At 46.3% G+C, this 10556-nt stretch overlaps 1 pseudogene; it reads left to right on the plus strand.

Moving 5' to 3' along the window:
- Positions 1 to 306: 306 nt before the first annotated feature.
- LOC101607658 lies at positions 307 to 875 on the plus strand (annotated as a pseudogene).
- Positions 876 to 10556: the final 9681 nt, after the last annotated feature.

A 10556-nucleotide genomic window follows, 5' to 3' on the forward strand; every position in this document is an offset into this window, starting at 1 on the left:
ACCTGGCATGCCCATTCTCTCTCTCTCTCTCTCTCTCTCTCTCTCTATCTGCCTCTTCCCCTCTCTCTAATACTTACATACATAAAATATTTAAAGATTTATTTTTATTTATTTATTAGAGACAGAGAGAAAGGGGGAGAGAGAGTGGGTCTTGGAGAATCAAACCTGGGTCCTTAGATTTCGTAGGCATGTATGTGCCTTAACCGCTAAGCCATCTCTCCAGCCCAGATAAAATGTTTAAAAGGAACCGCCGAGTCGCTTTGAGCGCTCGCGTGCGCAGGGACCTCGGCACGCGTGGAGCGGGGCATGGGGCGGCGCCTGCAGGCTGCGTGTTCGTGGGGACACGGCCCGGCCCGCTACCGCTGCAGCAGCTCCGACCGAGGCGGCCAGCGGGTCCAGCCGCTGCACCTCCACCGTCCCCGGGGCAGCGCGCGCGCCTCGCTCCGCTCCCCGCGCCGTGGGCGACCTGCGGGGCCCCGCGCGCCTCTCCACGGCGCTGCGCATCCAGCCCCAATGACGCAGCGCTTCGGACAGAACCGCATCGTCAAGCTGCCCACGGGCTCCGAGCCCGTCACACTGCAGGTCGAGAGCATTTCTATCGGTGGTGTGCTTGTCCCAGTGGAACTGAAGTCTAAAGAGCCTGATGGGGACAGAGGTGTTTATCTAGGCACATATGATGCAGAAGGCAACCCATCCGGATCACCAGGCGGTTCACAGACATCGGAACCTGCGAAACGTTGTGGCAAGTCAAGTTCTACCGTCCCCACAAGCGGGACCACTGCCCATGGGGAAGCCTCTTCTCCGTCGCTGAGTGTGAAAGCGAGCCCAAGGAGACGCGCAGCCCCATGTGGGTGAACAAGGAGTCCTTGCTCTGAAGACAGCTCCTTCTGACATTGCTGGACAGTCTCTCCAAAAGTCTACTTTTAGATAGGCCAGCACAAGTCTTAGCCAAGGCACAGCACCCCGTGGATGTTTTTCCGCCCAGTACTGGGGATGTCCTAGCCCTGATCCTTTTGAAAGTGTGATTTCCCCCTGATGGCACAGCCCTGAAACGTCTCCGTACACTGTTCTTTGCTGGTGTTCTTGCAGCTGTCTATGCTGTTATGCCATTGGCCATTGTGAACGGAACTCAGCACGACCAGCAAGCTTGTCCTATAGCGGAGGGTTCCACAGAATGACCATGGTGTTTTATTTCCAAGATAAATAATTCCTCCCTTTTATGTTCCTTGCCAAACTTAAAGAAGTGACAGTGTGCTCGGGCACTCCCGTGTGTGATATTGTAACCTGTGAAATGCAGTCTTTGCCAGCTCCCCAAACAGGTTTGTGCAAACGGTAATGTAGTCAGCAGTGAACGGGACTCAAATGTTGTGTTGCCTAGCAACAGCTCAGCTTTTTAAGAGATGGATGATGACAAAATTAAAGATAAATATGGAAAGAAGTCTTTATAACGTATTAATACCCTTTCAAGTAGCAAGGTATTGTACGGTGGCCTAATGGAAACAGGGAAGGGTAGAACAGGAGCTGTGGGCCATCCCTTTGGCAAGCCACCATAGTGTTCAAACAGGTATATTGATGGCACTCCTATGACCCCTTTCACTTGAACTTTGTACAACTGTGTATGGAATCATAATCAAGTTTTGATGTTTCTTAATAAAGATATTGAAAACTATGTCCCCCCCCCCCAGGAAAAAAAAGAACCGCAAAAACTAAACACAAAACTCCCAGATCTTCTAATTAAGACATGGATGAATGAACTGAATTGACAGTTAGCAAAACAAGAAACATCTGGGCCGGGCGTGGTGGTGCACACCTTTAATTTCAGCACTCGGGAGGCAGAGGTAGGAGGATCACAGTGAGTTCAAGGCCACCCTGAGACTACACAGTGAATTCCAGGTCAGTCTGAGCTAAAGTGAGACCCTACCTAGAAAAAAAAAAAAAAAAAAAGGAAACACTTGGGCATGGTGGTGCACACCTTTAATCCCAGAACTCAGGAGGCAGAGGTAGGAGGATTGCTGTGGATTCAAGACCAACCTGAGACTAAACAGTGAATTCTAGGTTAGCCTGGGCTATAGCAAGACTCTACCTTGAAAAAAAATCAAAACAAAACAAAACAACAACCCCAAAGAAACAGAAGCAGCCAATATATATATATATTTTTTTATTTTTTAACGTGCTCAACATTGTTATCCATCAGGAAAATGCAACTTAAAACTACTTTGAGGGGCTGGAGAGATGGATTGGCAGTCAAGGCACTTACTGGCAAAGCCAAAGGATCCAGGTTCGATTCCTCAGGACCCACATTAGCCAGATGTACAGGTAGGCACACGCATCTGGAGTTCATTGGCAGTGGTTGGAGGCCCTGGCGCGCCCATTCTCTCTCTCTCTCTCTCTCTCTCTCTCCCTCCTTCCCTCTTTCTCTGTCAAATAAATAAATAAAAATAAAATATTTTAAAAAAGAAAAGAAGTTGGGTGTGGTGGCACATGCCTTTAATCCCAGTACTCAGGAGGTAGAGGTAGAAGGATCACTGTGAGTTCGAGGCCACCCTGAGACTACATAGTTAATTCCAGGTCAGCCTGGACCGGAGTGAGACCCTACCTTGTAAAACCAAAAAATGAAAAGAAAACAAATGATAAATTCTAGAAAGGATGTGGAGGCAGGGGGATGAAGGAGCATAGGGGAGGGTCAGCAAGAACAAAGTATTTATGTAAATGCCATCATGAAGCCCATTACTTTGCATGTTAAATTTCAAAAATCTAATTAGCCCTTTTAATCATTCCAGAAGGTTAAAGGTACCAAATGTCATGGAGATAGTACTTAATTTTGGGTTGGCTTGTTTACTTCCTGGGTAATATTGGAAATGAAACCCAGGCCATTCTCATCACACTATAGGGAGCAGGGTAGCCCGAAGCAAGGACTAGTGTGTCCTAACACAAGAGTGGTGAGCTCTGAGGCCCTCTGTGTTTTGTTGGGGAATGCTTGTATAGATCCAGTGAAGATACCCACTGCCATTAGTAGACACTTGAGTCCTAGGCTGGCAGCATGGGAATGAACTCTGTCTGTAAATCTTCCTTTGCTGAGGCTCCTCTGTGCTGGATGGGCTACTGGGCGTCCCTGTCGAAGTGAGGGATCTCCAGGCTTGGCCTGACAACAGGTCGGACATGCTTTAGAGATGCAACTGGAAGGGCTAAGAAATTCCTGAACCTATGAAGAGAGAAGCTCAAATAGTCTTCGGAGAGCTTTGGCCCCCAAATGTGTGGCTTGATGAAGATTGTCGGGGCTGGGGAGATGGCTGAGTGGTGAAAGGCTTGCCTGCAAAGTCTAAGGAGCCAGGTTCCATTCCCCAGTGCCCATGTAAAGCTAGAGATACAAGGGGGTGCATGCGTCTGGAGTTTGTTTGCAGTGGCTGGAGACCCTGCATGCCCATACTCTCTCTTGTAAATAAATAAAATATTTTTTCTTTTTTTCTCAATTTTTATTAACATTTTCCATGATTATAAAAAATATCCCATGGTAATACCCTCCTTCCCCTCCCCTGCTTTCCCCTTTGAAATTCCATTCTCCATCATATCCCCTCCCCATCTCAATCATTCAAAATATTTTTTTAAAAAAGACAATTGTTGGGGCTGGAGGGATGGCTTAGCAGTTAAGGTGTTTGCCTGCAAGGCCAAAGGACCCAGGTTTGATTCCCCAGGACCCAAGTTAGCCAGATGCACAAGGAGGCACATGCGGCTGGAGTTTGTTTGCAGTGGCTGGAGGCACTGGCGCGCCCATTCTCTCTCTCTCTCCCTTTCTCTCTGAAAAACAAATAAAAATAAATATTAATTAAAAGAAAGACAACTGTTGGGCTGGAGAAATGTCTTAGCTGTTTAGGTGCTTGCCTATGAAGCCTAAAGACCTAGGTTCAACTCTCCAGAACCCATGTAAGCCAGGTTCACATGGTGGCTCATGGGTCTGGAGTTTGTTTGATGTGGCTGGAGGCCCTGGTGCAGCCATTCTTTTGCTCTATCGGCCTCTTTCTAAATAAATAAGTAAAAATAGAATAAAATAATACTTTAAAACATAATTGTGAAATATAATCCACTGGGGGGATCCTGGAGAGATAGTTTGTTCTCTGGGCTTTATAACCATCCCTCTGGGATGAAACCTTTTCCTAAAGCCTTAGAGATTAAAAAAAAATCCTATTTATTTCTTTTTTTATTGACAACATCCATAATTAAAAGCAATATCCCATGGTAATTCCCTCCCTCCCCCCATGTTTCCCTTTGAAACTCCACTCTCCATCATATCCCCTCCCCCTCTCAATCAGTCTCTCTTTTATTTTGATGTCATGATTTTTTTCCTCCTATTATGATGGTCTTGTGTAGGTAGTGTCAGGCACTGTGAGGTCACGGATATCCAGGCCTTTTTTTTTTTTTTCCAAGGTAGGGTCTTACTCTAGTTCAGGCTGACCTGGAATTTACTATGTAGTCTCAGGCTGGCCTCGAACTCACAGCAATCCTACCTTTGCCTCCCAAGTGCTGGGATTAAAGGCATGCGCCACCATGCCTGGTCAGAACAATCTTTCTGATGGACCTTGGCATATATAATGTCCACCTGGGTTGGAAGCCAAGATGGTTTCTAGTAGGGGCAGAATCTCAGGGCATGTTAATAAGGACACTGTAGACAGCTGAGAAGGCTTCTTTCTCTCTGGGTGCTGCATGGGCATGGGGCACATGGAAAACATAGGCCAGCTGGGCATGGTGCCACAGGCCTTTAATCCCAGCACTTGGGAGGCAGAGGTGGGAGGATCAGCATGAATTTCAGACCAGCCTGGGACTACAGAGTGAGTTCCGGGTCAGCTTGGGCTAGAAGCCATAGGTCAAATCTGTGTGAATGTTAAATCTCTTTCCTTCCCTTAGCTGGAGAACCCTAGTGAGGACAATTAATGTGGTTTGGGGGGCTGTGATAGTTTGAATGTGATGGTTTAATTAAACGCCTGGCTTCGTATATCCAAGTGTTTTATTAAAATTGAATTTACCACTTCATCCCCTGGCAGGCAGATCTGTGCTAGAGGGGGCGGGTCCCTGGGGGCGGGGGGGGGGTAGATCCTGAAGTCTAGCCCTAAGGTGCGTTTTGGGGGTGGTTCTGAATTCCAGCCGAAAGATGTTGGGGAGTTTGAGCAGTATGAGCTCAGGCGTTCGTGTTTGTGGTACTGGCTGTTGGTAGTGCCTCTGCTTGGATCCATGACAAGGAGCCAGCTGCTTCTGCCATTTTTAGTATTCCCCTGGACTCTGTAAGCCTGAAAGGAATCTATTTCTCCCATAAACTGCTTCCCGTTGGATGTTGGTTCTAGCAATGTGGAGCTAACTGCAACAGGAACTAATGTAGAAGTGCCTGGAAGGGGCTCAGATTCTCTGTTCTCTGTGAAGCTCGCTATGATATGCCCCCAAAATCTATATCCTGCTGTCTTGAAACTGCTAAGGTGGCTTCTGGTTGGCAACATGGGAAAGCGTGTAGATCTGGCTTGGCACTGCAGATAAGGAAAACTGTCAGGCTGGAGGGATGGCTTAAGGGTTAAGGTGTTTGCCTGCAAAGCCAAAGGACCCAGGTTTGATTCCCCAGGATCCATGTTAGCCAGATGCCCAAGGGGGTGCACGCATCTGGAGTCTGTTTGCAGTGGCTGGAGGCCCTGGCACGCCCATTCTCTCTCTCCCTCTTTCTCTGTCAAGTAAATAAATAAAAACAAAGTATTAAAAAAAAAAAAAACTGTCTCCACACAAATGCTGTAAAGGCAGACATCAAGGTTAGGATCTGGCAGTAAGGTGGCAGTATTTAAAGTCTAATAAACTTTGTAGTTTGTAAAAGAGTTTGCTTCTATTATCTGAGAACCAGTGGGCCCTTGAGCAGAGAGTTTCAAGGATCCAGCGGGCACGTAAGCTGTCCCAGGCTTAGTTTAGGAACTTCCTTAGCCAGGAGAGCCACAGCTGTTAGTACCCTAAGACAAGGAAACCAGCCGTGAGCCATGAGATCGAATGACTTTGATGGACAAGCAGCTCAGCACTGGGAGGTTTTTGGTTTCGTAGGGTTTTTTTAAACATTAAAAATTATTTATTTATTTGCAAGAGTGAAAGAGAGAAAGAATGGGTGCACCAGGGCCTCCAGCCACTGCAAACGAATTCCAGATGCATGCATCACCTTGTGTATCTGCCCTGCTTGAGTCTTGGGGAATCAAACTTGGGCCCTTTAGATATGCAGGCAAGCATGTTTTTTTTTTTTTTTAAATTTTTATTTCTCAAAGGAAGAAATACGAATGGCATATAAGCATCTAAAAAAATGTTCCACGTCACTAGCCATCAGGGAAATGCAGATTAAAACTACATTGAGATACCATCTCACTCCTGTCAGATTGGCCACCATCATGAAAACAAATGATCATAAATGTTGGCGGGGATGTGGAAAAAGAGGAACCCTTCTACACTGCTGGTGGGAATGCAATCTGATCCAGCCATTGTGGAAATCAGTGTGGAGGTTCCTAAAACAGCTAAAGATTGATCTACCATATGACCCAGCTATAGCACTCCTAGGCATATATCCAAAGGAATCATCTCATTTCCTTAGAAGTACATGCTCAACCATGTTTATTGCTGCTCAATTTATAATAGCTGGGAAATGGAACCAGCCTAGATGTCCCTCAACTGATAAGTGGATAATGAAGATGTGGCACATTTATACAATGGAGTTCTACTCAGCGGTAAAGAAAAATGAAGTTATGAAATTTTCAGAAAAATGGATGGACCTGGAAAGGATTATACTAAGTGAGGTAATCCAGGCCCAGAAAGCCAAGTGCCACATGTTCTCTCTCATATGTGGATCCTAGCTACAGATGATTGGGCTTCTGCGTGAGAATGAAAATACTCAGTAGTGGAGGCCAGTAAGTTAAAAAGGAGACATAAAGGGAAGAGAAAGGAAGGGAGGAGGGTACTTAATAGGTTGATATTGTATATATGTAAGTACAATGATTGTGATGGGGAGGTAATATGCTGGAGAATGGAATTTCAAGTATGGGGGGTGGGGAGGGAGGGAATTACCATGGGATTTTTTTTTATAATCATGGAAAATGCTAATAAAAATTTAAAAAATTAAAAAAAAAGACCTTGGACTATGAAGATGTTTGAACATCATTGGGATTAATAAAAACCATGGGAACTTAAAAAAATTTTTTTTGTTGTTTATTTATCTGAGCGCAACAGAGAGAGAAAGGCAGAGAGAGAGAGAGAGAGAGAGAATGGGTGCGCCAGGGCTTCCAGCCACTGCAAATGAACTCCAGATGTGTGCGCCCCCTTGTGCATCTGGCTAACGTGGGTCCTGGAGAATCGAGCCTTGAACCGGGGTCCTTAGGCTTCACAGGCAAGCGCTTAACCACTAAGCCATCTCTCCAGCTTGCAAGAGTGTTTTTGAGGTAGGGTCTCACTCTAGTCCAGGGTGACCTGGAACAATTCACTATGTAGTCTCAGCGTGGCCTCTAACTTATGGCCATCCTCCTACCTCTGCCTCTCAAGTGCTGGGATTGAAGGCATGTGCCACCACGCCTGGCTAGATATTTTAAAAATATTTTATTTTTATTTACTTGAGAGACAGAGAATGGGCACACCAGGGCCTCTAGCCTCTGCAAATGAACTCCAGATGCATGTGCCACCTTGTGCATTTGGCTTTATGTGGGTACTGGGGAATCAAACTCTGGGGAATTGAACCTGTGGGGACACAAACCTAGGTTCTTAGGCTTAGCAGGCAAGCGCATTAACCGCTGAGCCATGTCTCCAGCCCTAGCACTGGGGGGTTTGAGGTAAAACTCATAATGCGGTTCCCCTTCATTCATGCACTATGGGGACAGCTTAGCAAGATCAGAGAGAATTTAGGCTGCACCAAAGGTGACTGGTTTTGTTCTCGTACTCTGAGAAAGGAAGCCTCTAGATGGCGCTCTAGGATTTACCAAGATGGGGGCTGGGCACTCGCCCAGGCCAGGTATCCTGCCAGTTTGTCCCTTTCACCTTCTTGAAACTTCTGGCTCTTGAGGCCACCTTTTCATTATTAACCACCTCTAGGTCACACCTAAAAAAGTGGGGAGAGGAATTTGGGGTCCGTGTTCTAATTTTGGAAGCTTTTGCCTTAGTATCAGGAGAGGACTGGCTTTTAAAATGTACAGTTAGAGGGCTGGAGAGATGGCTTAGCCGTTAAGGCATTTGCCTGCAAAGACAAAGGAGTCAGGTTCGATTCCCCAGGACCCAGGTAAAGCCAGATGCACGAGGTGGCACATGTATCTGGAGTTTGTTTGCAGTGGCTGGAGGCCCTGGTGTGCTCATTCTCTCCCCTAAATAAATAAATAAATAAGTAAAATGTATAAAATGTACAGTCAGAATAGCCTGGTCCTCTTGGTACTCAGGGTCCAGATTAGTATATTTGTGTATGAGTTAGCTCAGTAAGCCTGGATTGAAAGAGAGCAGGGAAGGTTCCTATATTTACTTATTTATTTATTTATTTTGCTCTTTTGAGGTACAGACTCACTCTAGGCCAGGCTGACCTGGGATTCCTGTAACTTGTTATGGGTCGATAACAGTCCTTCTTCATTTCTTCTAAGAGACTGGTAACCATGTAGTCGAGGCTGGTCTGGCTGAGACTGGTTCTGAGTGTGGGCCTCAATTAGCCAGGCACATGCTGAAGAGCAAAAATGGGACCTCTTTTTTTTTTTTTTCTTTTTTGAGTTAGGGTCTCACTCTAGCCCAGGCTGAGCCGGAATTCACTCCTCCTCCCTCTCTGCCTCCCGAGGGCTGGGATTAAAGGCGTGCGCCACCACGCCCGGCGGGACCTCACTTTAACAACACAGATACAGTCCATGGAGCTCAGGAAATAAATTAGTTGGCAAATTCCTTGCCTTGCAAGCATGAAGACCTCAGTTTGGGGCCCAGAACTTATGTTAAAAAATAATGACAGCAACAAAAACAACAAAAACCCAGCAGGGTGTGGTGGTGCACACCTTTACTCCCAGCGCTAGGGAGGTTGAGGTAGGAGGATCGCCGTGAGTTGGAGGTCCACCTGAGATAATCCCAGGTCAGCCTGAGCTACAGGAGACCCTACCTCGAAAACAAAACCAAACAAACCAGCACTGGGGAGGCAGGGACAGACAGATCCCTGATGTCCAGTGGCCAGCCAGTCTAGCCTACTTGATGAGTTTGGGGGCCAATGAGAGACCTTGTCTCAAAAATCGTTACACACACACACACACACAAATATACAGGGAACACACCAGATGATTAGGATGATATAATCTTGTCAGATTAGGGTTAAAGGCCACAGTGAGCCCTTTGAATTTTATTTATTTATTTATTTATTTATTTATTTGAGATAGGGTCTGTCTCTAGCCCAGGCTGACCTGGAATTCACTATGGAGTCTCAGGGTGGCCTCAAACTCAAGGCAATCCTCCTACCCTTGCCTCCTGAGTGCTAAAGGCATCCGCCACCATACCCAGAGAGCGATAGATAGAGATAGAATTCACACGCCAGGGCCTCCAGCCACTGCAAACAAACTTCAGACCCATGAGCCACTATGTGCAGCTGGCTAATGTGGGTCTTGGGGAATCGAACCTGTGTCCTTTGGCTTTACATGCAAGTGCCTAAGCAATCTCTCCAGGCCCTGAATTATTTTTTTAAAAATATTTTATTGGGCTGGAGAGATGGCTTAGCGGTTAAGCACTTGCCTGTGAAGCCTAAGGACCCCGGTTCGAGGCTCGGTTCCCCAGGAGCCACGTTAGCCAGATGCACAAGGGGGCGCACGCGTCTGGAGTTCGTTTGCAGAGGCTGGAAGCCCTGGAGCGACCATTCTCTCTCTCTCCCTCTATCTGTCTTCTCTCTGTGTCTGTCGCTCTCAAAAAAAAAAAAAAAAAAAAAAAAAAGAATGTAAAAATCTAGCAAGACACATACAACATCCCTTTTTGCAACTGAGGAGCCTGTCACAAGACCATGAAAGCTTGCACATATAAAACATCAGAACTGGGCATGGTGGCGCACATGCCTTTAATTCCAGCACTCAGGAGGCAGAGGTAGGAGGATCGCCCTAAGTACAAGGCCAGCCTGAGATTACATAGTGAATTCTAGGTCAGCCTGGGCTAGAATGAGATCCTACCTCAAAAACTAAACTAAACTAAAATAAATAAATAACACCTGGCCCTTGTGCAGTGGCATTCCAGAAAAATTATGTGGGCCTCTTAATAGTATACTGAACTATAATGCTATCCAATAATTAGGTGTGTTTTTTTTTAATTAATTATTTATTTATTTGAGAGCGACAGACACAGAGAGAAAGGCAGATAGAGGGAGAGAGAGAGAATGGGCGCACCAGGGCTTCCAGCCTCTGCAAACGAACTCCAGACGCGTGCGCCCCCTTGTGCATCTGGCTAACGTGGGACCTGGGGAACCGAGCCTCGAACCGGGGTCCTTAGGCTTCACAGGCAAGCGCTTAACCTCTAAGCCATCTCTCCAGCCCAATTAGGTGTTTTTGTTGTAATTTAGGAAAGGATTCTGA

This window comes from Jaculus jaculus, chromosome 10 (genome assembly GCF_020740685.1).
Source record: "Jaculus jaculus isolate mJacJac1 chromosome 10, mJacJac1.mat.Y.cur, whole genome shotgun sequence".
Lineage (NCBI taxonomy): Eukaryota > Metazoa > Chordata > Mammalia > Rodentia > Dipodidae > Jaculus > Jaculus jaculus.